The 25,580-nt window shown below is 50.3% G+C and overlaps 1 pseudogene; it reads right to left on the bottom strand.

The window, feature by feature from the left end:
• Positions 1-921: 921 nt before the first annotated feature.
• On the bottom strand, positions 922-24,925 carry LOC141041138 (uncharacterized; annotated as a pseudogene).
• Positions 24,926-25,580: the final 655 nt, after the last annotated feature.

Genomic DNA, 25,580 nt, shown 5'->3' with positions numbered 1-25,580 from the left:
CAATCCCGGGTTCCGGCCTAGCAACCATCCAATTTTCTCTTGAGCTTTTTTCATGATGTGCCACCGACAACATCAGTGTACACTTGTGGGGAATATGTTCTTTATGGACTCTTTCATTGCCACATCCTGATCAGTAATTATGTTATCTGGTGCCCTTCCATTCATAGCCTCTAGGAAAGCTCCAAAAACCCAATCAAAGCTAGTCTCCATTTCTTGCCTTACAAACGCGCAACCCAACATGAAAGATTGCCCATGATGGTTGATTCCAATGAACGAAGCAAAAGGCATGTTGTAAATATTGGTCATGTAGGTTGTTTCAAAGGAGACACAATCATGATATGCCTCTGTATAAGCTTTCCGTGCCAAGCCATCCACCCAAAAAATGTTTTCTGCTCTTCCTTCGAGATCATATTTTATCTTATAGAAAAAGTCCGGATCATCTTTTTGCATCTGGTTAAAATGTTCAATTGTCTCAATACTGTCCCCCTCTTTCGTTGAGTCTTTGGAGAAGCCAGCACATAAGTTTGTTATTGCTTTAGGTCCATATGGTACATTTAGCTCCGAGCCATAAAACTCTGACATGATAGTCATCATACAGCCTACAGGGGAAGAAAGTTGATGTTAGATAGTTGCACACTTTGCAAACAACAGTTGCAGACTAAAGAACAATAGTTGCACAACTGTTGACATGTGGTTGCCATAGAACTTATTTTTTTCATTTGTTTCTCCCCTTTTTATTTGCATGATGCAAAACAATTTAGAAATTTTTGTCTAGCATCAGTTCCAGAGATATGAACACTAGTCGCGGGAAACAAGGTTCAATTGCATTGATAAGGAACACTAGTTTGCAGAACAAATACATATGGAGTTGCCATCAAAACTATGACCATTTTGTAAATCTATACATTATTCAATCAACAAGTAGTTCCAACTTGTTTGTTTTGTTCTGTGGTAGTGCTTTTTTCATAAATAACCAATCCTGGTTGCACAACACAGTGTATGTATTTGCACAACCCCCTGCTGCTAGTTGCACACTTGACATATCAGATTTAAACAACAATGTAGTTTGAAGTTTGGAGTTTTTGGGAGGTGAACGACGAACACACCTGAAGTCAGGGTGCAGTTGTAGAGTATCTCTAGCAACTTCTTTTCCTCCGGCGGTATACCCATGTGAGATCGCAAGTATTTGGAGAGCGAAGGCTTGGGGACCAAAGGATGATTATGATCACGGACAAAGTGGGTTACTTCCCACCGCCCATCCTTCAATTTAACCAGCATTTTTGCCTTACATTGTGTTTGCTTTATCCTTTCTCTCAATCGCTTCTTCTTATTCTTCTTTTTTCCACTATCCTCTCCATCGAATATTGGCACTTCTTCTTTCTTCTTCTTCATCCAAAGGTTTGGGGTCTGGTATAGGATCTAGCACAGGTGGCAATTCAGCTCCTGCATCATCCTCTTTTGGCTTCCTAAACTTGTTACATGCAAATTGTTGTTTCTCCAATATGTTGGTATAAGAATTCCTCCTTGAAGTGTTCATCTTAATAGAGAAACCGATTTTTAGGGCATAATCATTGTAGTGATCCTTATCACCTTGCAGAGTGTCAAATCTCATCCCAACAAATGGCTCCATTAGCTGAGAACCAGCCTCATCTTCATCCATATCATTTTGATCAACACCAGCTGGCCCTGCCCTTAGTTCTGTTTCAGTAGGTCCTGCAACTGTTGTGTTTGTTTCCTCGAGTGTATGGCTTTCTGATTGCATGTTGACATCAACATCATTCATGAAGCCATGATCTTGATGAGGCTGTGTGAAAACCCCTGAATGTACAAACTCGACATCATCACTTGGCAACTCATTGAGATCGGGAGGTAACACATTGAGGTCTATCATCCTTGAAAGCTGCTTCAACCTGCATTTTGTTTCAACAAAAATGTCATTAACAAGATGTATTGGGGCATAGTTGCTAGCAATTTGAAGGCATGAATTTAACACCGTTACAATCATTTTCATTGTTTCGAAAACTGAAAGTGTAGTCAGTTTTTACATAGTTTTTTTCTCCAGATACAGCTTTTTTCATAGTAGTTGCACAAAGGTGTCATAGAATTGCATAATTTTTTCATACTAGTTGGCACAAACTGTGAGCATTTTCCAAATACACAAACACAATTTTTTCACATTGTTTTATGATACAAGCTGGATAAAAATGTAGCATACCAGTTGCACACAAGTACTTTAAAAGTTGGAACAAGCATCATTCTAGTTGGACAATATAAGAATATTCAGGCAGTAGTTACAATTTATTGACCATCTTTTTTTGTTTTTTTGTATCTACAATGTGCAGTTCTAAGAAGAAAGGGAGGGCATGATTTTCTTTAGATGAATGCAAGTGGTTTAGAAAAGAACTTAGTAAGTTTTTCTCCAGATACAGTTTTTTGATAGTAGTTGCACAAAGGCAGCACAACATTTGCACAAAAGCGTCATAGAATTGCACAATTTTTTCATACCAGTTGGTCAAATTGCTGTGTAGTTCCAGTCACACAAACACATTTTTTTGACATTTTTAATGATACAAACTGGATGAAAATGCAGCATGCCAGTTGCACACAAGTAGTATCAAAGGTGAACAAGCATCATAGTAGTTGGACAATATAAGAACATGTTTCAGGTAGTAGCTACATTTTTATTGACCATTTTTTGTATCTACAATGTGCAGGTCTGACATGAAAGGAAGGGAATGATTTACTGCAGATCAATGCAAGTGAACATATCAAGCAACGTCTGCTACAGCAACTTCAAAGATAAAAGCAAAATCATATTTGAACTATATTTGTCTATAGCTATTTTAGTTAGATTTGCACAGCTAGAACAACGGTTTGATGGGTGTGTTTTTTATATTTTTGTGATGGCAGCATGTGAAAGCTATTTCCTAAGACCTATATTTGTAGACTGTTTTTTATCAGAACATATTGTATATTTGCTCGTCATCGTATATTGGTTGTTTTCTTCCATATATTTTGAAGTTCCTGCCAAGGTTGGACAGTTTTGTGCCTTTTTTATATTTTCCCAGTTGCACAGTTTGTGGGGTATAGTTGGATGCTACAACTGGGTTAGTTGCACAAAATAGTTTCAGAGTTGCCTACTTCAGTTGGCTACTGAGTTGGCACACAGCACTCCTTCAGTTGCCTACTTTATTTGGCTTAGTTGCAGGAAAGTAACCTACTGGTTGCGCAATTTTTTCCTAAGACCTATATTTTTGCACAATTTTTCCAGTTGCACAGTTTGTGCTTATAGTTGGATGCCACAACTGGGTTAGTTGCACAAAATAACGTTTAGAGCTGCATAATCTACTGAGTTGGCACACAGTACTCCTTCATTTGGCTACTTCGCTTGACTTAGTTGCACGAAAAAGAAACTACTGGGTGCACAGTTTTTCCGCAATACATGAGTAAAAGATGCGTGCAAGGAAATCATTACAAGGGCAAGTAGACAAGAGAGAATCAGGAAGAAGATGTGCAAGTTTTCTGACCTGTGGATCTCCAGGTAGGTTCTTTTTTCGCCCTCCTCCTTTTGATCTACTTTTTCTCTTGATCTTCTTTTCTGATTTCTAAGCCCTCTTCTCTTTCTCTTCTCTTATTTGTCCCTGGGAGCCGCCATGGTCGTTCTTCTCTCCTGGCGATGAAGGAGGATTTTGCCCCCTGGGCAGATCCTTCTTTCGTGGGGAAGAAGAAGATGGCCTGGGGGTAGTTGGTCTCGTGCGGTTTTGTGAGGAGGTTGGGGTTCGGAGGCAGGTGCACATGATCCCGCGGCCAGCTGTCCTCGCGGGGTTGTTTTCTCGAGCTGACCTATTCGTGCAGCGAGTCCTCGCGGTTTTGTGCATGCGGGTTGGGTGTGAGGCGGTTTTCGCGCGGGCGGGCGGGTGGGTTTCCTTTTTTTCTTCAGGGGGGACTAGGAGGTTGCCTTTTTTGGTGGGCACTGGCTAGTGATCCCAGGGCGGCCGGCCGCCCGCTAGACGCGCCCATAGAGGAAACCCCGATCGATTAGAATTAAGTAGGTCCGACCTACTAATTTAACATGAACACGATTCTAGCCCATTGGCAAGCAGCGAGTGCAATCGGAATTTCTAATGGAAGCACGTCGCGTCAAAGTGTCGACCTTTGGCACAGGCGTGACGATGGAGCGATGACCTGGGCCAGGCTCATTAAGGTGTTGCAGCGTTTTTCTGTTTTGGAAACCTTCTAGAGTTTCCCAGCTGGTTTTTTCTGGTAATGGGAACCTTCTAGAAGGTACCCTGAACAGGTTTTCCTTTTTCTTTTTGGATTTTAGTTTTTCTCTTTCTGTTTATTTCTCTTCATTACTTTTTCTTTTCTTTTCCTTTTCTGTTCCTTTTTTTTTCTTTTTTGGTTTCTTTTTTATGCTTCAAGTTTGTTTTCTTTTTTTCAACAGTTCATGTTTTGAAAATTGTTCAGAAAATTAAGAAAATGTTCATGCTTTTTAAAAAGTTCAATTTTATAAAAATGTTCGTATTTTTCAAAAATTGTGCATAAATTCAAAAAATGTTTGCATTTTAAAACATTTGTTCAGGAATTTCAAGAAATGTTCCCGTTTTTCAGAAACTATTTGGAATGTTTTTGTTCAAATTATATCAAAACTTCTCATGTCAGCGGGATTTCAAAAAATGTTCTTGTACTCAAAACTTGACCACAAATTCAAAATTTGTTCTTGTTTTCAAATAATTGGTCACGTATTCAAAAATTGTTGGCATTTCAAATTTTCTCCATATCAAAATTTGTTCGAAAAATTCTAAACATATTCATGATTTAAAAAAAATTCTCATTTTAATTTTTCTCATAAATTCAAAAAAAATCAATATTTACAAGAAAGTACAGAGTATTAAAAATTCTCCTTGTTTTCAAATGATGTTCGCGTTTTCAGAAAATGTTCATGAATTTCAAAAGAAGTTCCTGCTTCTGAAAAATTGTTCAACAATTCAAAAAATGTTCCCGTTATCAATAATTGTTCAGAATATTAAAAACTGTCTCACAAATTCAAATTCTGTTTGTGTTCTGTCGGCGTGGAACGACACCTATGGGATCACAAGAATCCCTACTACGGTTGTCGGGGCGCGGGGTTGCGAGAAGATCAGGGCTAATAGACAGCACAAGGATCGTTTACCCAGGTTCGGGCCGCGAGGATGTGTAAAACCCTAGTCCTGCTTTGGTGGGTGTATTTCAGAGAGTTCTTGAGCTCTCGAACTAGCTGTGGTCAGTGCGTGGCTAGAAAGAGGCGAATCCTTCTCCAGTATGCCATGGGCCTCCTTTTATAGTCGAAAGGGGCTGCCACAGTGGCACACAGGAGGTGGAAAGGCGTACAGTGCCCTGAGCTTATCGCTCGTATTACAGGACAAGACGCATTTAATGCATAGCTTAGGTGTCCCCTTGCTTTATTGGGGATGGGGGCGAGGCCCGTCCCTTCCGTCGCCGCTCCTCCTCGCTTTGACACACGCCTTGGCCAGTGAGGCGCGTGGTGCCATGTAGGCAGGCAGGCAGCTGAGGTGGCACAGTGGCGGAGCCTTCACGAAGATCTGCATGCCGCCACGCAGGCGCTCGATGAGTTGGCCTGGGAGCTGCATGTTGCCACGCAGGTGCCCGCCTAGCTGGTTGGGCTGGCAGCTGCATGTGAACGGTGGTGGAAGCTTGGTTGGCATGGGCCTGGCAGTGGCCCTGCTGGCGTCCTTGGTGAGGGCCTTGCCGGGTGGCCCGGCAAGGGTCTTGCCGTGTGGCCCGACAAGGGTCTTGCCGTGGCGCGCTGTCGTCCCCGGCAAGGGCCTTGCCGGGGGTCTGGTGGCCTTCAAGATCTTGCCGAGGATCGTCGTCTTCTATTCCTCATATGATCTTGAATATGTCTTCACAAAGATCTGCATGCCACCACGGAGGTGCCTCCCGAGCCGTGGCCCAACGTGATGTTGGAGACCGTGGGCTCAAGGGTGGCCCGCTCTGTTGGTGCGGGGCGAGCTGTCCCGGCAAGGATCTTGCCGGGGCTGCTGAGGCTGGCCCGGCAAGGGTCTTGCTGGGGGAACCTGCTTCGTCCCTCTGCTCTTTGTGGTCTTGGCCTTGGCGTTGCTCTTATTATCTTGGGCCTTGGTCTTACCTTGGCTCACCTCCCCTGTTCTGCTTGGCGTGACCGTAGGCGCGGCTCCGACTGCCCGTGCACAGGTATAGGGGTACAAAAACGCACCCCTCTTTTTGTACACCGACAGGAGCCCCTGGGCCTTGGCCACACATAAGCGCGACACGTTGTTGGGCCAGGCCCAAAACGGTGCGCGGGTAGGCGGGGCGGTTTTTACGGCGGTAAAACTTTTCGCGCGTTGCGCTTCCCACGACCCGCGGGCGCGGCGCGGCGTGGAGGGGTGTGCGTGACGTGGGCGGCATGCGTGGGGCGGTTTCCACACGCATGCGTCACATCACAGTAAAGAGGTGGCTCGCGCCTTCCCCGTAAATAGAGGGAGGCGTGGAGGCGCGACTCATTTACTGAATGGGGCCGGGGCGCGGTCTTCAAGGCGTCCACTCCCGACGATCATGGGGTAGGGAGAGGTCGCTTCGCCCGTCCCCTCGGTTCTGCACGTCCGCCACGTGTCCCCCATGCACCTGGGGTGGCAAGCGGTGGAGGTGGGAAACCGGGCCGTCGCTGGTTGGGGCAGCGGGACGGTCCTGATTCCCCGTGCCTTTGGTGGCTGGATTGGCCGAGCGGGGCAGCTAAGCCCCGTCCCCGCCTCCTTATAAAGAGGGGGAAGGGGGAATGGTGTCCCGCACTCTTCAGTCATCTATCTCCTCTCGCTTCTGCTTCTTCCTTTCACTCGCCATGGAGAAGGGGAATCCTGGTCCCTCGACGGTGGCGGCGAGGGTCGCCACCCGACAGCGCGTCCCTCCTCCTCCTCCTGAGCCCGCGGTGGTGGAACCGGCCGCGAGGGGAAGGGGGAGGGGGCGAGGTCGGGGCAGAGGTCGTAGTGCTCGGGGAAGTGGAGGATGGGGCGGCGCGCCGGCTTCGCCCCGCTAATGATGCCTTTTCCAATGGAAGGCCATGTTGGAGACCAGCCCCGTGAGTTTTTCATCAGGCTGCGCCGGCCTCCGCGTCGCCGTCTTCGTCTTCCCGCCCCGTTCGCTCGGGAGATGGAGCGTGACCCGCCCCAGTCCCTCAGATTGCACATGAGGGGTTGTGGGAATGGGGGCACGCGGGTGGACGTCGACTTCCCGGCTCCTCGGGTCATGTACCTCCGTCGTGGGTGGAAGACGTTCGCTCGCATCCACAGCCTGACGACGGGGCTCATCCTCTACTTCAAATTAATGGAGGACGGCCTGCTCTCCGTCAGGGTCTTCGGCGACTTCGGGACTTGCCTGAAGTATTGTGTGGAGAGCTCCTCCGATGGAGATTCCAACGATGGAAGCTCTACCTCGAGTGAAAGTGATGAGGAGGACAGTGGGGCAGACGGCGGGGACGAGTCCGACTAGGCGTCGGACGCCCCGCGCCTGGGCGGGTGCGGCAGCAGCAACGTCTGCACCTGGCTGCTCCTCCGGCAGAGTTTTGCCGGGGGTGGGGTCAGCTCCTTGAACTTCTCGGGGCTGTCTCCTTGGGAGGCTGGCGTCGGGAGGCTGCAGAAGAGGAAGAGGGCGGGCGGCAAGGCTGTCAACTCGGAGTACGCGGGCACCGACGCCTTCGTCGCGTACTGCCGGTCCTGCCGCCTCGTCTTCCAGCTCCTTTCCCGGCACCGTCATCACCGGGCCGCCCCTGGGCGGTCACCGAGGTATTCTCTTGGTGCTTTCTGCCGCTCGTAGCTCGCCTAGGCGCCCCTTTTGCCCTCTCGCCTCCTTGACCTGTCTCCTGAGGAGAGGGACAAGAAAGGGATTACGGGCATCTTATCCTTCTTCTTTAGTTTGTAAGCCTACGTGCCTTTGTTAAATTTAGAACTTGTAATCCCCTTGCTCATGTTTTTCATTACGTATGAACTGTCCCTGTATGGGATGTTTTTAATGAAAAAGGGATGCTTGCCGGGTTTTTCGTTCGTGGGTAAATCCCGCGACAAGGAGCGAATCCTTGTTATTGTTTAAGATAAACGTTTTTCGCCCGGCAACAGGCCTTGCCGGCCCCCCACTCCACTCGACCGTTCTCGCGCTCTTAGCGGAGGCAGGGATGAAGTGGGCTTTAGGCTCCTCGTTCTACCTCCTTGCCGCCGCGGCTACAACCAAATCTGGACCCAGGAAATAATCCTTAGGTATAGGAAAAAGGGGAGCACGACAGCCTAGAGATAAAAACGAGGTTTCACATGCCCCAGTCCGGTTCCGAAATGCATGACAGAGGATAAAAGACTTATCTGGATCTGCAGCCCCCGGCAATCTCATCTTGCCGCGGTTGGATCCTTATGCTTGCAGCCCCCGGCAACTCTGGTTTGCCGGGGTCGGGACGCCGGTCCGTTTTCTTTCTTCCAAGTAGCTCGGCAAAAGTGCTCATGTGCCCTGCGAACCAAAGGAGGACAGAAGAGAAACAGATAGACGCGCACTCGACCTCTAAGCTAGGGGTTAGTCGCTGCTGAGCACTATCAACCCTAACCAAGGAAGAGACTCGACCTAGCATGCATGCTATGACTTAGGGCGCCAGCGCTTCATTTATTTATGCTCAGGGTCTGCGCCTGGCTTTGTACGAAGGGTTATATGCCTTGCCGGCAAAGCTTGTACAAAAGTTGGCTTGCCGGGAGGCCCGGCAAGCTGCGCCTTATGGGTAAAACTTGCGAAGATGCTCGATGTTCCAGGAGTTGCTCACTGGGACGGCATCTTCGGTCTCCAGGCGGACTGCGCCGGGCCTGGTGACTCGTATTACCCGATAAGGGTCTTCCTACTTCAGCGTCAACTTGTTGGCATTCTTGGCCGACTGAACGCGCCGAAGAACAAGGTCGCCTTCCTCAAAGCTTCGGGCATGAACCTTGCGGCTATGGTAGCGGCGCAAGGCTTGCTGGTAGTGCGCTGCTCTCACAGCCGCCCGAAGACGATCTTCCTCAAGGAGCGTCGCGTCATCTTGGCGCAACTGCTCTTGCTCAAGCTCATCATAAGAGAGCACTCGAGGTGACCCGTATATGAGTTCCGTGGGGAGAACTGCTTCTGCCCCGTAGACCAGGGCAAAAGGTGTCTGGCTGGTGGCTCGATTTGGCGTCGTCCTGATCGACCAAAGAACCGCCGGCAATTCATCAATCCAGCGCCTTCCGCTCTTGCGCAGCTTGTCAAAAGTCTTTGTCCTTAGGCCTCGCAACACTTCAGCATTTGCCCTCTCCGCTTGGCCGTTGCTCCGTGGGTGTGCCACGGAAGCAAAACAGACCTTGCTACCGAGGTCTTGAATGTATTGCATGAAGGTGTGGCTCGTGAACTGTGTGCCGTTGTCGGTGATGACTCTATTTGGCACACCAAAATGGCAGACCAGTCCTTTGAAAAACTTGACAGCTGACTGAGCAGTCACCTTTCTCACTGCTTCCACCTCCGGCCACTTTGTGAACTTGTCGATTGCAACGTACAAGTACTCGAAGCCCCCGACAGCGCGGGGGAAAGGGCCCAGTATGTCGAGCCCCCAGACCGAGAATGGCCAGGAGAGAGGGATTGTTTGAAGGGCTTGGGATGGTTGATGAAGCTTCTTTGAATGGAACTGACATGCTTCACATTTGGTTACTAGTGCTGTCGCATCCTGGAGGGCGGTGGGCCAGAAAAAACCTTGTCGGAACGCCTTCCCGGCAAGGGCCCTTGACCCTATGTGGGAGCCACATATGCCTCCATGTATCTCCGCCAACAGCTCCAGTCCTTCCTCCCGGGGGATGCACTTCAATTTCACGTCGTTCGGTCTTCTCCTGTACAGGACGTCATCAACGAACTGGTACAGGGCGGACCGATGGGCTACTTTCTCTGCTTCTTCCTGCTCCTCAGGAAGCTCCCCTGTTTGGAGGAATCGGACGGTATGCTGCGCCCATGCCGGAGCCCGGGGCTCGACGGCAAGGACCAAAGGTATTTCTTCCGCCGTGGGAGCGGCTGTCTCTACGGCTAGTGCTTGACGCCCTGCCGGAGGTAGCTGCTCTTGGGCAGGCTCAGCGTTCGCGGCGGCACCCTTGCCGGCAGCCCCAGAGGGCTCGGTGGAAAGTACTTGCCGGGACCCGACTTCCTTCGCTTGTTCTGCCCCATTGATGGTTTGACGGATGGTTGAGTTAGCCGGAGCAAAAAGGTACCCGGTTCCACAGGTAGCTTGAATGCGGCACGCTTTGACAGGTAATCGGCGGTATCGTTCTCCATTCGGGGGACGTGCTCCGCTTGGATACCGTCAAAGCGCTCCTCCAGCTTCCTCACTTCATCTACGTAGGCTTCCATCAATGGGCTTTGGTAATCCTTGTTGACCTGCCTGACAACAAGCTGCGAGTCTCCCCTGACGATGAGCTTCTTAACCCCGAGGTCTGCCGCGATCCTGAGACCGGCAAGCAATCCCTCATACTCAGCAGTGTTGTTGGTGGACATCTCTCGGGGAAAGTGCATCTGGATCATGTACTTGAGGTGCTCCCCGGTAGGTGCGACGAGTAGCACACCGGACCGACGCCTTGTAGCGAGAAAGCCCCATCAAAGTACATGATCCAGTCGCGATCTTCCTCCTTGTCGGGGAGAGTGGTCTCCTGGATTTCTTTGTCAGGCGTTGAGGTCCATTTTGCAATGAACTCCGCCAAGACTCTGCTCTGAATTGTCGAGGTACTTTCAAACTTCAAACCGAAACTTGACAACTCCAAGGCCCACTCCACAATCCTCCCGGTTGCATCCGGGTTATGCAGTATCCGTTGCAAAGGGAGGCGGGTGACGACAGTGATCTTGTGGGCTTGGAAGTAATGACGCAGCTTCCTCGAGGCCATAAGGAGGCTGAAGAGCAATTTCTGCACACCGGAGTACCTCGATCTAGCTCCCTGCAAGAGGGAGCTGACAAAGTAAACCGGGTGCTGCATCATCTTCTCTTTCTGCACCACCTCACTTGACTGCGCGGGCACTGCCTCGGTGGCATCAGACTCTGCCGGGGGCCTCGCCTTGCCGGCAACAGGCCCTGCCGGGGGAATCTTGGGATTGCCATCCGCTGGTTCTGCTGTCGTCACTGCCTCCTCGTTGACCTCCCTTTGTGCCACTAGCGCGGCACTGACCACTTGATTCGTCGCCGCCAGATACAGCAGCAACGACTCTTGTGGTTTAGGTGCAACCAGTATTGGCGTGGAGGAAAGGTATTTCTTCAGATCCTACAATGCTGCCTCGGCTTCCGGGGTCCATTCATTGGGCCTACCTTCTTCAAGATTTTGAAGAAAGGAAGGGCGTGCTCGGCGGACTTGGAGATGAATCGGCTCATGGCGGCAACGCAGCCGGTGAGCCGACGCACATCCTTGATCCGCTTGGGCGCCTCAATTTGCTCAATAGCCTTGATTTTGTTTGGGTTTGCCTCGATTCCGCGCTGCGACACAAAGAACCCGAGAAGCTTGCCGGATGGAACACCGAAGACACACTTCTCAGGGTTCAGCTTGAGGTTGATCTTGCGCAGTTGGCAAATGTCTCTTCCAGATCTTGCACAAGAGTTGGCCTGTCCTTGGTTTTGACCACTATGTCATCCATGTAGGCCTCCATATTTCTATGGAGCACATGGGGTGATGAACGCTGTCTTTTCTTCATCCTCTCTTGTCATGAACATCTGGTGGTAGCCCGAGTAGGCGTCGAAGAATGACAACAGATCACACCCGGCCGTGGAGTCAACAATCTGGTCGATGCGCGGCAACGGGAAGGGGTCCTTAGGACAAGCCTTATTGATATCTGTGTAATCAATACACAGCCTCCACTTCCCATTCGCCTTGCGCACCACTACCGGATTGGCCAACCATGTCGGGTGGAGCACTCTCCTCACCAAACCTGTCACTTCCAACTTCCTGATCTCCTCCGTGATGAACTCCTGCCTCTCCAGAGCCTGCTTTCTGACCTTCTGCTGGACGGGCCGTGCATGGGGGCAGACAGCTAGGTGGTGCTCAATCACCTCCCTGGGAACACCGGGGATGTCGGATGCTTGCCATGCAAACACGTCGACATTCGCCTGCAGGAAGGTGACGAGCGCGCCTTCCTATTTGCTGCCGAGGGTGGAGCCAATGGTGAAGGCCCCTCCCGTGCCATCCTCCCTGGTGGACACCTTCTTGGTTTATGGTGGCTCGACTCTGGATCTCTTGCTCTTGTCGGCAGAGCTCTCTGGCACGTCCTCGGCAGCAGCACAACACTCCAAAGAGGTGCACTTGCCGGAGTGGGTGCGAGAGGTCTTGCCGGGCTTCTTCCTCCCTCCCGGGGCTTCAGCGGCAGGAGCAGGTGCCTTGGCGGCAGCTGCTGCAACTGCCTCCCGGTAGAGTTGGTCGACGCAAATCAGCGCGTCCTTCTTGTCAGAGGGGACGGAGATGATGGTCAACGGCCGGGGCATCTTTAACATGTTGTAGGCGTAGTGTGACGTCGCCATGAACTTGGCTAGTGCCGGGCGGCCGAGGATCCCATTGTAGGGCAAGGGGATCTCGGCCACGTCGAAGACGATCCTCTCCGTCCTGTAGTTCAACTCTCCTCCAAATGTCACGGGCAGTGTGACCTTTCCCTTCGACTGGCTCCTCCCCGGATTGACCCCTTGAAACGTGCCCGTTTCCTCGAGGTCTCCATCAGGGATTTGCAACCTTTTGATCACGACAGGGGAGATCAGGTTCAGGCCGGCCCTGCCGGAAAACACCCGACCGCGGTAGTGCGGTCAGGGTGGTCCTCGGCTTCAAAGATGAGGGGCGTGCTGGACCACTTCAGCGGCTTCTGAGCGTCGAACGACGGCTCTGTTGCTGTAATCTCATGCGCCCACTGCTTGAGCTGGCGGTGAGAGGTATGCAGCGAGGCACCGCCATCGACGCACATGGCCTCCGTAGCCTTCTGGAACCCTTGCTCACCAGACTCATCGTCCTCGTCGTGATCATCATCTTCTTGTTTCTTGTCGCGGCCCCGGGCGGGCCTCTCTTGCTGGTTGTCCTTGCTGGGGAGGCCTCCTTGGCCGCCACGCTTCTTGCCGGATCCCTCAGCACCGTCCTGGTCCTTCTCCTTGTCCCGCCTCTCATACTCAGCCTTTTGCTTCTCAGCAAGCAGCTCGACTTGTCGGACTTCTGGAGGTCGTGGCCCTTGGTGCGGTGGATCTTGCAGTATTGCTTGCCGGAGCTCCTTGGCTTGTCGGTAGCCGCCAAGGCCCGGCAGGCAGCGCACCCGGCAATCTCCTTGTCGGGAGCGCCTGCCTTGACCTTCTTGTCGGCACCGGTGTCGTCAGATCCCTCAATGGCAAGCACGGCCTTGCCCTTGCGTTTCCTGTTGCGACACCGGCCCTTCTTTGTTGGGGTAGCGGCGTCCTCATCGGTAGAGTCGGTTTCCGCGCCGGCGTCTTCGCCGGGGTACTTCCTTCCCTCTTCAGCCCGGGCGCATCTATCGGCTAGAACATAGAGCTCGGCCACATCCTTAACCTTGGTCATCGCCAGCTCCTCGCGCATCTTGCAATTGCGCATGTTCTGGTGGAACGCGCTAATCACAGCGGCGGGATGAACGTCGGGGATGTTGTACTGCACCCGGCTGAATCTCTGGATGTACTTGCGCAGGGTCTCCCCTTCCTTCTGGGGAATGATATGCAGATCACTGGCCTGGCCATGAGCTTGGTGGCCTCCTGTGAAGGCACCAACGAACTCATGGCACAGATCCGACCAAGAAGAAATGGAATCCACCGGCAAGTGCATCAACCAAGACATCACATTGGGCTTGAGCGCCAGCGGGAAATAGTTGACAAGCACCTTGTCATCGCGAGCCCCAGCAGCCTGCATCGTGATGGTGTAGATGCTGAGGAACTCAGACGGATGGGTCTTGCCAGTGTACTTCTCGCCGACGTCGGGCTTGAACGTGCAGTGGGACGGCGACTGGAACTGCCGCAGCTCACGGGTAAAGACCGGGCAGCCCACCTCGTAAGGTAGGCCGCCGGAGCCCCCCAGTGCCGGGTGGTCCATAGCGGGTCCCGCCCGCTTGTCCGACTGGCAGCGCGTTTCGCGCCGGCGCTCGACGGTGGTTCAAGCGTCTTCGTGAGCTCGTTACCGAAGGACCTGGCGCTGGTCGCGGAGGGTCAGTGGGTCGGACGACACTATGGAGATGTTATCACAAGCGTCGTCATGACGGGCCGACGCCTGCGGCGGCTGGCGAGGAGGAGGAGAGTGCACCGTGGCCGCAACTCCCCCGGTCCTCCCAGCGCCAGCATGCGGTGGGTCGGTGGAGCGCTGACCCGAGGGTCCCGCCGGTCGCGGATCGTCTTTGTTGGCGACAGCGACGAGGCTCCGGATGGTGGCCCTCCACTCGTCAAGCTTCTCCGCAGCAGGAGGGAAGTCGAGGTGCAGCTGCGCGCGCGCCAAAGCTTCTACCGGCGTGGGCGGCGGCGACAGCTGCGTGGATCGCGGCACGCTTCGACTTCTAACTACGTTAGAAGGAGCTCCGTTACGACCCAGCGGCCGCGTGCCATTTTCGCCAGCGCTTCGGCGGGCGTGCTGGACCCCTTCATCCTGCGGACGACGCACGGGGCTCTTCCCACGGCGGTGCCCAGGGTCACCAACGCGGTGACGCTGCTCGACGCGCACACCATGGGAAGAGCACGCAGTGGTCACCGGTGTGGGCGTCCTGGAGGTCGCTGCGCCGCCCGGAGGTGGCACAACGACACCCCTGGAGGGGCCCGCGCCGCCTGCGGGGGGCCCAGCTCCGTCTTTGGATCCGGCGACGTGTAGCCGGTCGTCTGGTGTGCGAACGATGCCGCTCGCCAGGCTCTGACTACCAAGGCGATGCTGGTGCTCGAGGACCGCGGCCCGGGTCCTGTCTACGACCGGTCCACTGCCCGCCCGCACCGGCACGGGCCGTTCGGCTCCCAAGGAGCCGACCGCCATGGCCGTCTTCTTCTTAGGAGCCATGGCGACGAAGAACTGCTAGGCTAACTACTAGACTAGATTCTCACAATTGCGCCCCCTACCTGGCGCGCCAAAGATGTCGGCGTGGAACGACACCTATGGGATCACAAGAATCCCTACTACGGTTGCCGGGGCGCGGGGTTGCGAGAAGAGCAGGGCTAGTAGACATCACAAGGATCGTTTACCCAGGTTCGGGCCGCGAGGATGCGTAAAACCCTAGTCCTGCTTTGGTGGGTGTATTTCAGAGAGTTCTTGAGCTCTTGAACTAGCTGTGGTCAGTGCGTGGTTCGAAAGAGCCGAATCATTCTCCAGTATGCCATGGGCAAAAGATGTCGGCGTGGAACGACACCTATGGGATCACAAGAATCCCTACTACGGTTGCCGGGGTGCGGGGTTGCGAGAAGAGCAGGGCTAGTAGACAGCACAAGGATCGTTTACCCAGGTTCGGGCCGCAAGGATGCGTAAAACCCTAGTCGTGCTTTGGTGGGTGTATTTCAGAGAGTTCTTGAGCTCTCGAACTAGCTGTGGTCAGTGCGTGGTTCGAAAGAGACGAATCCTTCTCCAGTATGCCATGGGCCTCCTTTAATAGTCGAAAGGGGCTGCCACGGTGGCACACAGGAGGTGGAAAGGCGTATAGTGCCCTGAGCTTATAGCTCGTATTACAGGACAAGACGCATTTAATGCGTAGCTTAGGTGTCCCCTTGCTTTATTGGGGACGGGGGCGAGGCCCGTCCCATCCGTCGCCGCTCCTCCTCGCTTTGACACGCGCCTTGGCCAGTGAGGCGCATGGTGCCATGTAGGCAGGCAGGCAACTGAGGTGGCGCAGTGGCGGAGCCTTCAAGAAGATCTGCATGCCGCCACGCAGGCGCTCGATGAGTTGGCCTGGGAGCTGCATGTTGCCCCGCAGGTGCCCGCCCAGCTGGTTGGGCTGGCAGCTGCATGTGAACGGCGGTGGAAGCTTGGTTGGCGTGGGCCTGGCAGTGGCCCTGCTGGCGTCCTTGGTGAGGGCCTTGCCGGGTGGCCCGGCAAGGGTCTTGCCGTGGCGCGCTGTCGTCCCCGGCAAGGGCCTTGCCGGGGGTCTGGTGGCCTTCCTCGGCAAGGATCTTGCCGAGGATCGTCGTCTTCTATTCCTCATCTGATCTTGAATATGTCTTCACAAAGATCTGCATGCCACCACGGAGGTGCCTCCCGAGCCCTGGCCCAACGTGATGTTGGAGACCGTGGGCTCAAGGGTGGCCCGCTTTGTTGGTGCGGGGCGAGCTGTCCCGGCAAGGATCTTGCCGGGCTGCTGAGGCTGCCCCGGCAAGGGTCTTGCCGGGGGAACCTGCTTCGTCCCTCTGCTCTTTGTGGTCTTGGCCTTGGCGTTGCTCTTATTATCTTGGGCTTTGGTCTTACCTTGGCTCACCTCCCCTGTTCTGCTTGGCGTGACCGTAGGCGCGGCTCCGACTGCCCGTGCACAGGTATAGGGGTACAAAAACGCACCCCTCTTTTTGTACATGGACATGTTTTCAAAAAATGTTCGGGAATTTTGAAAAAAATTCAGCAATTCAAAAACAGTTCCAAATATAAAAAAAATCAAAATTCAACAAAGTTCAGGTGTTCATCAAATGTTCAGGAATTTCAAAATTATTTCTGTTGAAACATGTGCATGTTTTTATTTTATTTTTTTGAAATTTAAAAAATTGTCCGAGTTATTCAATAAATTATCTGATTTTCAAACATTTTTTGTTGTTAAAAAATCATAATTTCCAAATAAAGTTCGAAAAAATTCAAAAAAGCTATCCGGATTTTGCTTTGGAATTAGTTTTTATACTAGCACGCTCCTCTTTTTTACACTAGCATTTGTTAGCTCTACTGGTTAGCTGCTCTTGTGCAGAGGATGGAGGTCCAAAGTTTCAATCCTAGCCGGTAAACATTTGTGGCCGGACGACCGGCTAACGACCCGGCCGGTCGCACGCGGCTCGTTCGATTGCCCTATCGTACGTTTCAAAACACGTTGATCAATCCGCTACGCCCCACGTGCCTGTGTGGGACCCAACACCACTCAGCGATCTTATCCCCATCCCTCCCGTCATGTTCAACGCTCGACCACTCATGGCTGCATCTTCCACCCTCCTCTCCCTCGCTGCCCCTTGCCTTTTGCAGCGAGAAGCCGGCCGCCGCGCCATGAATCTAATCAACTGCTCAGGCATCTCCTATTTCTCTCCTCACCTCTCCTCCTACCCCACCCCCCCACGGCCCATGCTGCAGCATCAAGGTGCCGCAACGGGACGGGCTGTTGCTTTTCTGCTGCGACGCCGGTTGTAGCTTTTTGGGTTGCTGGTTGTACCTTTTCCACTAGCTGGTTGCATCTTTTTGGATTGTTCTGGTCCAACCCACCAATCCCTTTGTTTTCGCTGGAAATCGGCATCATCGTTTTGCTACGACCGGCAAGGACTTTTGTTGGAACCGGCAACTGCGGTTGCTACAACCGGCAATGCGACATGCCCACTGGTGTCGGAATCATAGCGTGCCTCACCGGCGACTTGGTTTTTGCTGGAACCAGCTAGTTACTTAGCTACAATCAGACTGCTAGGATTTTTCTGCTATGCTTTTTTTGCTGGAACCGGTGTCAACTTTTGCTGGAACCGGCTATTCCTTTGCTACAATCAGATCTTTTTTGGATTTTTGCTGCTATGGTTGTTTGCTGGAACCAATGTCAATTTTTGCTGGAACCGGCTTTCTGTTGTGCTTCAACTAGCCACAGGAGATTTTTTGTTCGCTAAGCTTTTTAACTGGAAGTCTGGAACACGAGGTGCTAGTAGATGACGATGGCGAGCGGGATCTAATGACTCGAGCGATGCTGCAGCCATGGCATCCACGCACTAGAACCGACCGGCGTCAGAGCTGCATCGAAGGGATTTTTGTTGCAAAATGGACGGGATTTTGTTACCGGCGGCGACGGCGAGCGTCTACAGCAAGGCAGTGACCATCAGCGATGAGGGAAGCAAGGGGAGGGGCGGCTGGGGGCTGGCTGACGGGGACATCCGCCATTTTTTTTCAAAGAAACAGAGGCAAAGCGGCAGTTGGGGGAGAGGATAAGAAGGGGGATCGGGCGGCTAGGAAATCACCAGATCGAATGGCTGGGGGCGGACCGGCCGAAAGCTTGGGCCGGTCCGCCGGCGCCTATCATTGCCCATCCTAGCTAGGACTTTGCACGCTTCCTTTTCTTTTTAACATTACTGCGCTACTGTACATCAAACAAGCGCGCTCGCTATAGAGCCCACTATGGGCCGACCCAGTCGGAGCGTCTGTGCATGCGTCACGTGGTTGTTCGATGCAAAATGCGTTGAATAGGAGCTCCCAGTGCAATCAACCCGTAAACCAAGGTTCGAATCCCACAAACGCTCGTTTCTTTTTCTCTTTCTATTTCTTTTAATGCCCGCTATTGGGCTGGCCTGTTACTGTAGCATTCAACGCGAGAGTAACCTCTCGTCTCGCTTAATGCGAGAAATAAATGTCACGGTTGTAGGGGGCGTTCCATCTTTGGCACGTGTGGGCCTTACACTTTTGGGCTCGCCTCTTCTAAAAAACTGTGGGCCTTGTGCCTTCGTACCTTTTCAACAAAGTGGGCTGGGCTGTGCTCTGCACAGATGGTCTTAATTCTGAGGGAATTTTTACAGCGGCACCTGAGCTGAATAGTAGTTTCTCATTAAAAAGAAAAAGTTGAATGGCAAGTCTCAAAAGAAAACTTGAGTTGTATAAAGTCTAAAAAAACTGAGTTGAATAGCATGAGAAAAGGGGACACGGAGTTTCTATGAGCTCGGGTGAACAATTTGAGCTCGGATGAACACTAAAATAAAATAAAATTGTGAAAATATTGACAAAAGTTCTAAGATCTTGCAAAACTTTATCATGAAATCATATTTGTGGAAGGCGTGACAAATGTGATTTCATGATGAAATTTGGCAAGCTCTTAGAACTTTGGAGCATTGATTTTTTTTGTCGCGACTTCCACAAATGTGATTTCATGATGAAATTTTGCAAGATTTTTAAACTTTTGTCAATGTTTCTAAAAAACAAATGTTTTTTTGAATTTATTTTTTTACTGTTCACCCGAGCTCATTTCTGATAAGGTTACTTTTGGAGAAAAGGGAGATCTGTCGCCATACGTGTTATGCCGCCTGCCTAGGCCTTCTGGACACCAAGCTGATCGGCTGACCAACGTAGTCTTGTTTTTGCCTGACTCGTTGTTAGGTGTTATCGAACAAGTTGTCCGGATAGTTTGTTTGACATATTTCGGTTACTGGTTTTTATTTTGATGAGTTTGGCTAATGATAAAGCAAATGCAGGCGGAAAGTTAGGTGAACACATTTTTGTTACTCTTCTGCCACTCATAAGTAGGATTAGTTGACACTGGTGCAGAGACCTGCTATATAAACGGTTTTTAACCCCTTTCCGCGATGGCGTTTGGAACCGTCGCCAAGTGAGTGTGGGCGATAGGGGGGTCCTTCCCACACGACCTAGAAACCGTCGGGGATAGGCCCTCCTGGCACACAGGCTGGGGCAAAATGAGCTCGTGTGCGATCTGGCAAGGCATTGAAACCCAATTGTTTCCGTTCGTATGTACACCCCACACGGTGAATTCCAGAAAAACATTTATGTTCGTATGTATATCACACACGGTTTTTTGTGTGGAAACGTTTGTGCAAGGTGGCCTAACGCAAACAGTTCTCTGCCGGAAGCCGTGTGTGATTGTTAGTTGATCGAACACGCCTACTTTCTAGAAACCGTGTGGGTTGTTTGAGTTCATCGCCCACGGTGCTGTCTGAGTAACCGTCTGCAATAGAAAACCCCAATAAGCAGGGTAATTAGCCTATTATTTATAATCCATGTAGTAATCAAATTGATATTTCTTATAAAACACACCAGATATTTCATATCCATATAACGGCAACCGGGATTTCATAATCGAATTACATCAGATAGCTTCGGCACTTAGTTACGCCATTACACAACAGCACCAAGTTTCACATGCAACATTGAAAACCTTTGGAAAGTAGCAACATACACGGTAAATAGACTGATGAATCTCATCTGGGAAATTGCAGAAGCCGAAGGCAAATATTGAGCCTTCAGTGATGTTGAATGTCCTTGCAACTTTAGGCCAATGGCTATGGATAGTTGCCTGCCCAACCATCGTCCTCTTCAGGAAGACTTCAATATTGTACTATGGGTGTTGAATGAATACCTTCCTTGCCTCTTAACCATGCAGGTGGTTTGAGAGGTAATCATCGGTGAACTGCTTTGAAAAGTACTAAAAACAAAGATATGCATAAATCGCTGTTATAAATTTTGAAAGGCGCAAGGGGTAAAAACAAGGTAAAAGAGTTAGTACCATCCTATAGTTGACTGATGTTTTCTTCATTGTGCAAACAAAGCTCTTGTTGTTTTTCGTCGCAAGTTTCTTCATCCTAACAATCTTTCTGAGTTTCTTGACTTGACTGATATTCATGGACATCCCATTTCCCCATATGCAAAATGGAACGAACAGTGGGTCTAAGCCTTTGACAGCAGGACCTACATGTGCAAGACCAAATTGTAAGAAACCTAAATATTAGAATGATTCCTGCAACTGCACAATAATGTGCTATTAGCGAAAGGACCATGCATGAGCAAACCTCGATGGTAAACCGCGGTGTCTCCCATTGTTTCCCTACAACACACATAAGGAAGATCTTGATCAGGTTAACTGAGAGTTGCCATACTATCAGTAGAATATGTGTTGAGTACAGCCAAATTTGATTTATTTCACATGCATAACAATACAAAATTGTATCCACAGCAAATGAAAATCAAATTGCAGAATTAAACCAAACAGTTAAATGGACAGCAGACCAAATGAACCAAAACAGTTAACTGAGCACGACATTGCAGAATAGAAACATGTACTAGAAGATAAGAAGTTAACAAAACAAAGAATGCTTGATAACAGTACTACGAAATGTAGCAATTGTTGGACCAAACTGTTAACTGAACATTACATTTCAGAGGACCAAACTGTTAACCGAACATTACATTTCAGAGGACCAAACTGTTAACTGAACATCAGATTGCATATTAACATTACAGAGGACAAATCACTAGAAGGCACTGGCGGTGGCCTCGAGAGAACATCACGAACTGTATTCTAAAGTAGACAACCGCGTGGCAGTGTCGACGGTGGCCTCGAAGACAAGGTGCTCCTCCAAGATCTGGCGGCCGGCACGCATGGCAGCCATAACGACCTCGTGCGCGTGTGCAGCCGCGATTTGCTTCTCCGCTGCCAGATGCTACTAAGCTCCACATTATATTGCGTGCAAAATGGCTGTGGGCGGCGCTTAATTGGAGGGGGGCAGTGATTTCGGCAGAAGGTGTCACGCCGTCGGTCGGGACATGTGGGACGGGGAAGGAGGAGGATGGTGTGGGTGGGGTGTGGACTACCTGACCATATCGACGAGGTCGCGCAACAAGAAGAAGGGTCGACGGCGAGGAGGCCGCGAAGCAAGAAGAAGGGTCGTCGGCAAGGAGGCGGCACTTCAAGAAGAAGGGTCATCATCGAGGAGGCGGCGCTGCAAGAAGAAGGGTAGCCGGCGAGGAGGCGGCACTGCAAGAAGAAGGGTCGCCGGCGAGGAGGCTGAGCTGCCAGTAAGGAGAAGTGAAGGTTTGAACTTGGGAAGCAAGGAGGAACAATGGAAATGTGGCTTTTGGTGGGAGGGAGGGGGCGGGGAGATAGATATTTCCGCGGTGGCAGAAAAATTTCGCTCGGTGCCGCGAGAAACTGGCGCACAAGAGTGGTTCAAGCGGGGGCGGTGGACTGTAGATGACGAAGCTTTCTGCGTAAGCCAGACAAGACGGTGCGCCAAGATATTTTATATCGCATCCCACACGGTTCTTTCTAGTAAACTGTTTGTGGTATACCTGATTTTTTCATTATATTTTGAAAAACAAAATGGTGTTACGGAGGGAAAGGATGGTGTTTGAATTGCTAGAACATTTATGTACAGTGAACATGCAACTACATGAGTGTCGTGTTCAAATTTGGAATTATTCCGGGTTCGTTTGGTAATTTTATGCATTAATTGAGTTTCTAGGCATTTAACGTGCATAATTCAAATTTGAACTACAAGCACATGCTCCAGTGCACCAAAGTTTGTTGAAAAATCACATGTGTGTCTTTGGGTGAATTTATAGGTCCCATGCAAGAAATGGGAATGAAATTCAAACATCTGGGTGTCGTGGCTCGGCCGGGAATATTGAGAAACTTGGTTTTTAAATTCCTGGAAATTCAAAACTCGCCTGAAAATCATGAAACTTGGCATGGTGTCATTTCATGGCACCAACATGCTGTGGTAAAAAAATTGGTCGCAGTTGGACAAGTTTTTCGTATAAGCTTCTTGCAAACCGGAGCTTCTCTCGAGAAGACTCATGGTTCCCGAGGGGAGACGTGTCACCTTTGTGTGCGAAACGATATACGCTGCCTCCCCCCCTTGATTTTTTACAGAGGCAACATAGAACTATATGAGTGCCATGTTAAAATTTGGAATTATTCCGGGTTCGTTTGGACTTTTTTATACATTATTGAATTTCTGGTCATTTAATGTGCATAATTCAACTTTGAACTACAAGCACATGCTCCAGTGCACCAAAGTTGGCTGAAAAATCACATGTGTGTCCTTGGGTGAATTTCTAGGTCCCATGCAATAAATGGGAATGAAATTCAAACATCTGGGCGTCGTGGCTCAGCCGGAAAGATTGAGAAACTTGATTTTTTAATTCATGTAAATCCAAAACACGCCTGCAAATCATGAAACTTGGCATGGTATCATGACATGGCACCAACATGCTATGGTAATTTTTTAGGCCGAATTGGGACAAGCTTTGGTATAAGCTTCTTGCAAACCGGAGCTTCTCTCAAGAAGGCTCGTGGTTCCGAGAGGGAACGTGTCACCTCCGTGTGCGAAACGACATACACTGTCTTCTTCCGCCTTAATTTTTTTACATAGGCAGATTAGACCAAATAGAAGTATCGTGCTAAATTTTGGAATTATTCCGGGTTCGTTTGGCCTCTTCTATACATTAATTGAATTTCTGGGCATTTAATGTGCATAATTCAAATTTGAACTACAAGCACATGGTCCAGTGGACCAAAGTTGGTTGAAAAATCACATGTGTGTCCTTGGGTGAATTTGTAGGTCCCATGCAAGAAATGGGAATGGAGTTCAAACATCTGGGCGTCCTGCCTCGGCTGGAAATATTGAGAAACTTGTTTTTTAATTCCTGTAAATCCAAAACACGCCTGAAAATCATGAAACTTGGCATGGTGTCATGACATGGCAGCAACAAGCTGTGGTAAATTTTTTGGCCGAATTGGGACAAGCTTTGGTATAAGCTTCTTGCAAACCGGAGCTTCTCTCAAGAAGACTCATGGTTCCGAGAGGGAATGTGTTACCTCCTTGTGCGAAACGACATACACTGCCTTTTCCCGCCTTGATTTTTTTACATAGGTAGCTTAGACCAAATAGGAGTTTCGTGCTAAATTTTGGAATTATTTCAGGTTCGTTTTGCCTTTTATACATAATTGATTTTCCAGGCATTTAATGCACATAATTCAAATTTGAAGTACAAGCGCATGCTCCAGTGCGCAAAAGTTAGTTGGAAAATCATTTATGTGTACTTGGGCGAACTTCTAGGTCCCATGGAAGAAGTGGGAATGGAATTCAAACATCTGGGCGTTTTGGCTCGGCCGGAAACATCGAGATACTTGGTTTTAAAATTCCCATAAATCCAAAACTCGCCTGAAAATCATGAAACTTGGCATGGTGTCATGACATGACACCAACATGTTGTGGTAATTTTTCTATCTGATTTGCGAACGCACACGCATTAACAATCAACAAAGTCAATTTGGAACAAGTGTTGTCACGTTACAAATCGGAAACACAAGTATTATTGAAACCGTGGGCGTTCTACTTACCAATTACGTGCCGCCACACGTCCCCTTTTTTTATTAGCTAGGAGGTGCCGTGCGGGGTAACTATTTGAGTATGGAAGGCGTGCGATCAGACCCATGCGCGTGCTCATTGAGAGGAGAGCCCTTTGACCTCTATCCGCCGCCCACCTCCCTCTCACCTTCTCCATTAATGGCACCCGAGCCCCTGTTTCACGGCGTGGATATGTCTCACTCGACTGAGATTTAAGAGAGAGAAAAAATCTGAAAAGAAAGTTTTGCACGGATCTTGATGTAAGATTTGACGGACCTATATAGAATCGACTGCGACTTATAGCAAGACTGATGAATATAAGGACGATGACAGTGGATAATAATTTTCCATATTTAGGAGGATAATTGAAAAAGCCACATGCGGCAATGCCCGAAATACACAAGGGCAAAAGAAGAAGGAAGACAACGATCTGGCTCGTTGATCTCTACTTTCTTGATGCGTTGCTGCAGGCCGCGGGAACTAGTCTCCGCGGCGAGCTGCGATGAGCTCTTTGTCCTCAAGACGCTGCTTGAGAGCATCCATGGATTCCTCCACCAGCCTTTGGCGCTCGATGCGGAGCATGTCATTCTCGTCCATAAGTTTCCTGACGATGACGTCGGTCATCTTCAACAAGGCAGTGGTCTCCTCCTGCTGCTCCGCACTTCCGACGATCTTCGCCCTCAGTAGGTCGCGCTCGGCTCAGTGCTTCTCATTGCCCTCCCTTAGTTATCGGATGACGCCGATAGCCTATTTAAACGAGGCTTTCATGTCGTCTTGCAACCTCGCCCAGCCGGAGATCTGATCCATCTGGCTATGGGCGATCGCATGCATGCACCTGTAAGAGTCCTCGCCTGCCTGCGAGTCATTTTCCCAGGCCACCGCGGCGCGGGAGGACATCTCTGCTACATTTGCGGCGCGGCCGGACCAGTCTGCTGCATCGACGGTGCGGTGGGACCTCCGTGGTGCTTCGGTGGCACGGCGGGACCTCTGTGCTGCTAAGGCCGCACGACGAGACATGTCGGCTGCTTTCGCAGCAAGGCGGGACATCTCTCATGCTTCTGCTTCCATGCTCGCCTCTCCCTGGTGGCAATCTCTCGACCCAGAACTCACACTGGCCATGGCAGACGCAAGGGAACGATGATGAATGACTTGTTTGTTTTTCTGGATGAGGAGTTGAGGAGGAATCTGCAGTCATCTTGGAATAGTAGTATTTATAACCGAGTACTAATACACTCCTAAGTGGGAAATTGTTTAGGTTTTGATCACGTTTGCAATTAAATATAGCGTGGTACTAATTTGGAATGTGACGGGACGCAGGCTCAAAATTATTGACGGTTCTATAATTTCTAAGTGCGGCACTATTCCCGAACGGCGTAACGTGGGCATGCTTTCTCGGCCGCGTACATGGCGTTTGCACCATAGGGTGCACCACAATAGGCAATGTTAGCATACGTCTTGTTCCAACAACCATGCGCGCTCGTTAATTATTACCATCACGCATGCTTCTTTTAATTAGTATGTGTGCCCGTCTAGAGCACACACATTGATCTGT

The sequence above is a fragment of the Aegilops tauschii genome, chromosome 2, assembly GCF_002575655.3.
Source record: "Aegilops tauschii subsp. strangulata cultivar AL8/78 chromosome 2, Aet v6.0, whole genome shotgun sequence".
Lineage (NCBI taxonomy): Eukaryota > Viridiplantae > Streptophyta > Magnoliopsida > Poales > Poaceae > Aegilops > Aegilops tauschii.
The sequence above is the reverse complement of the archived record's forward strand: the minus strand, read 5'-3'. Positions and strand labels throughout refer to the sequence as shown.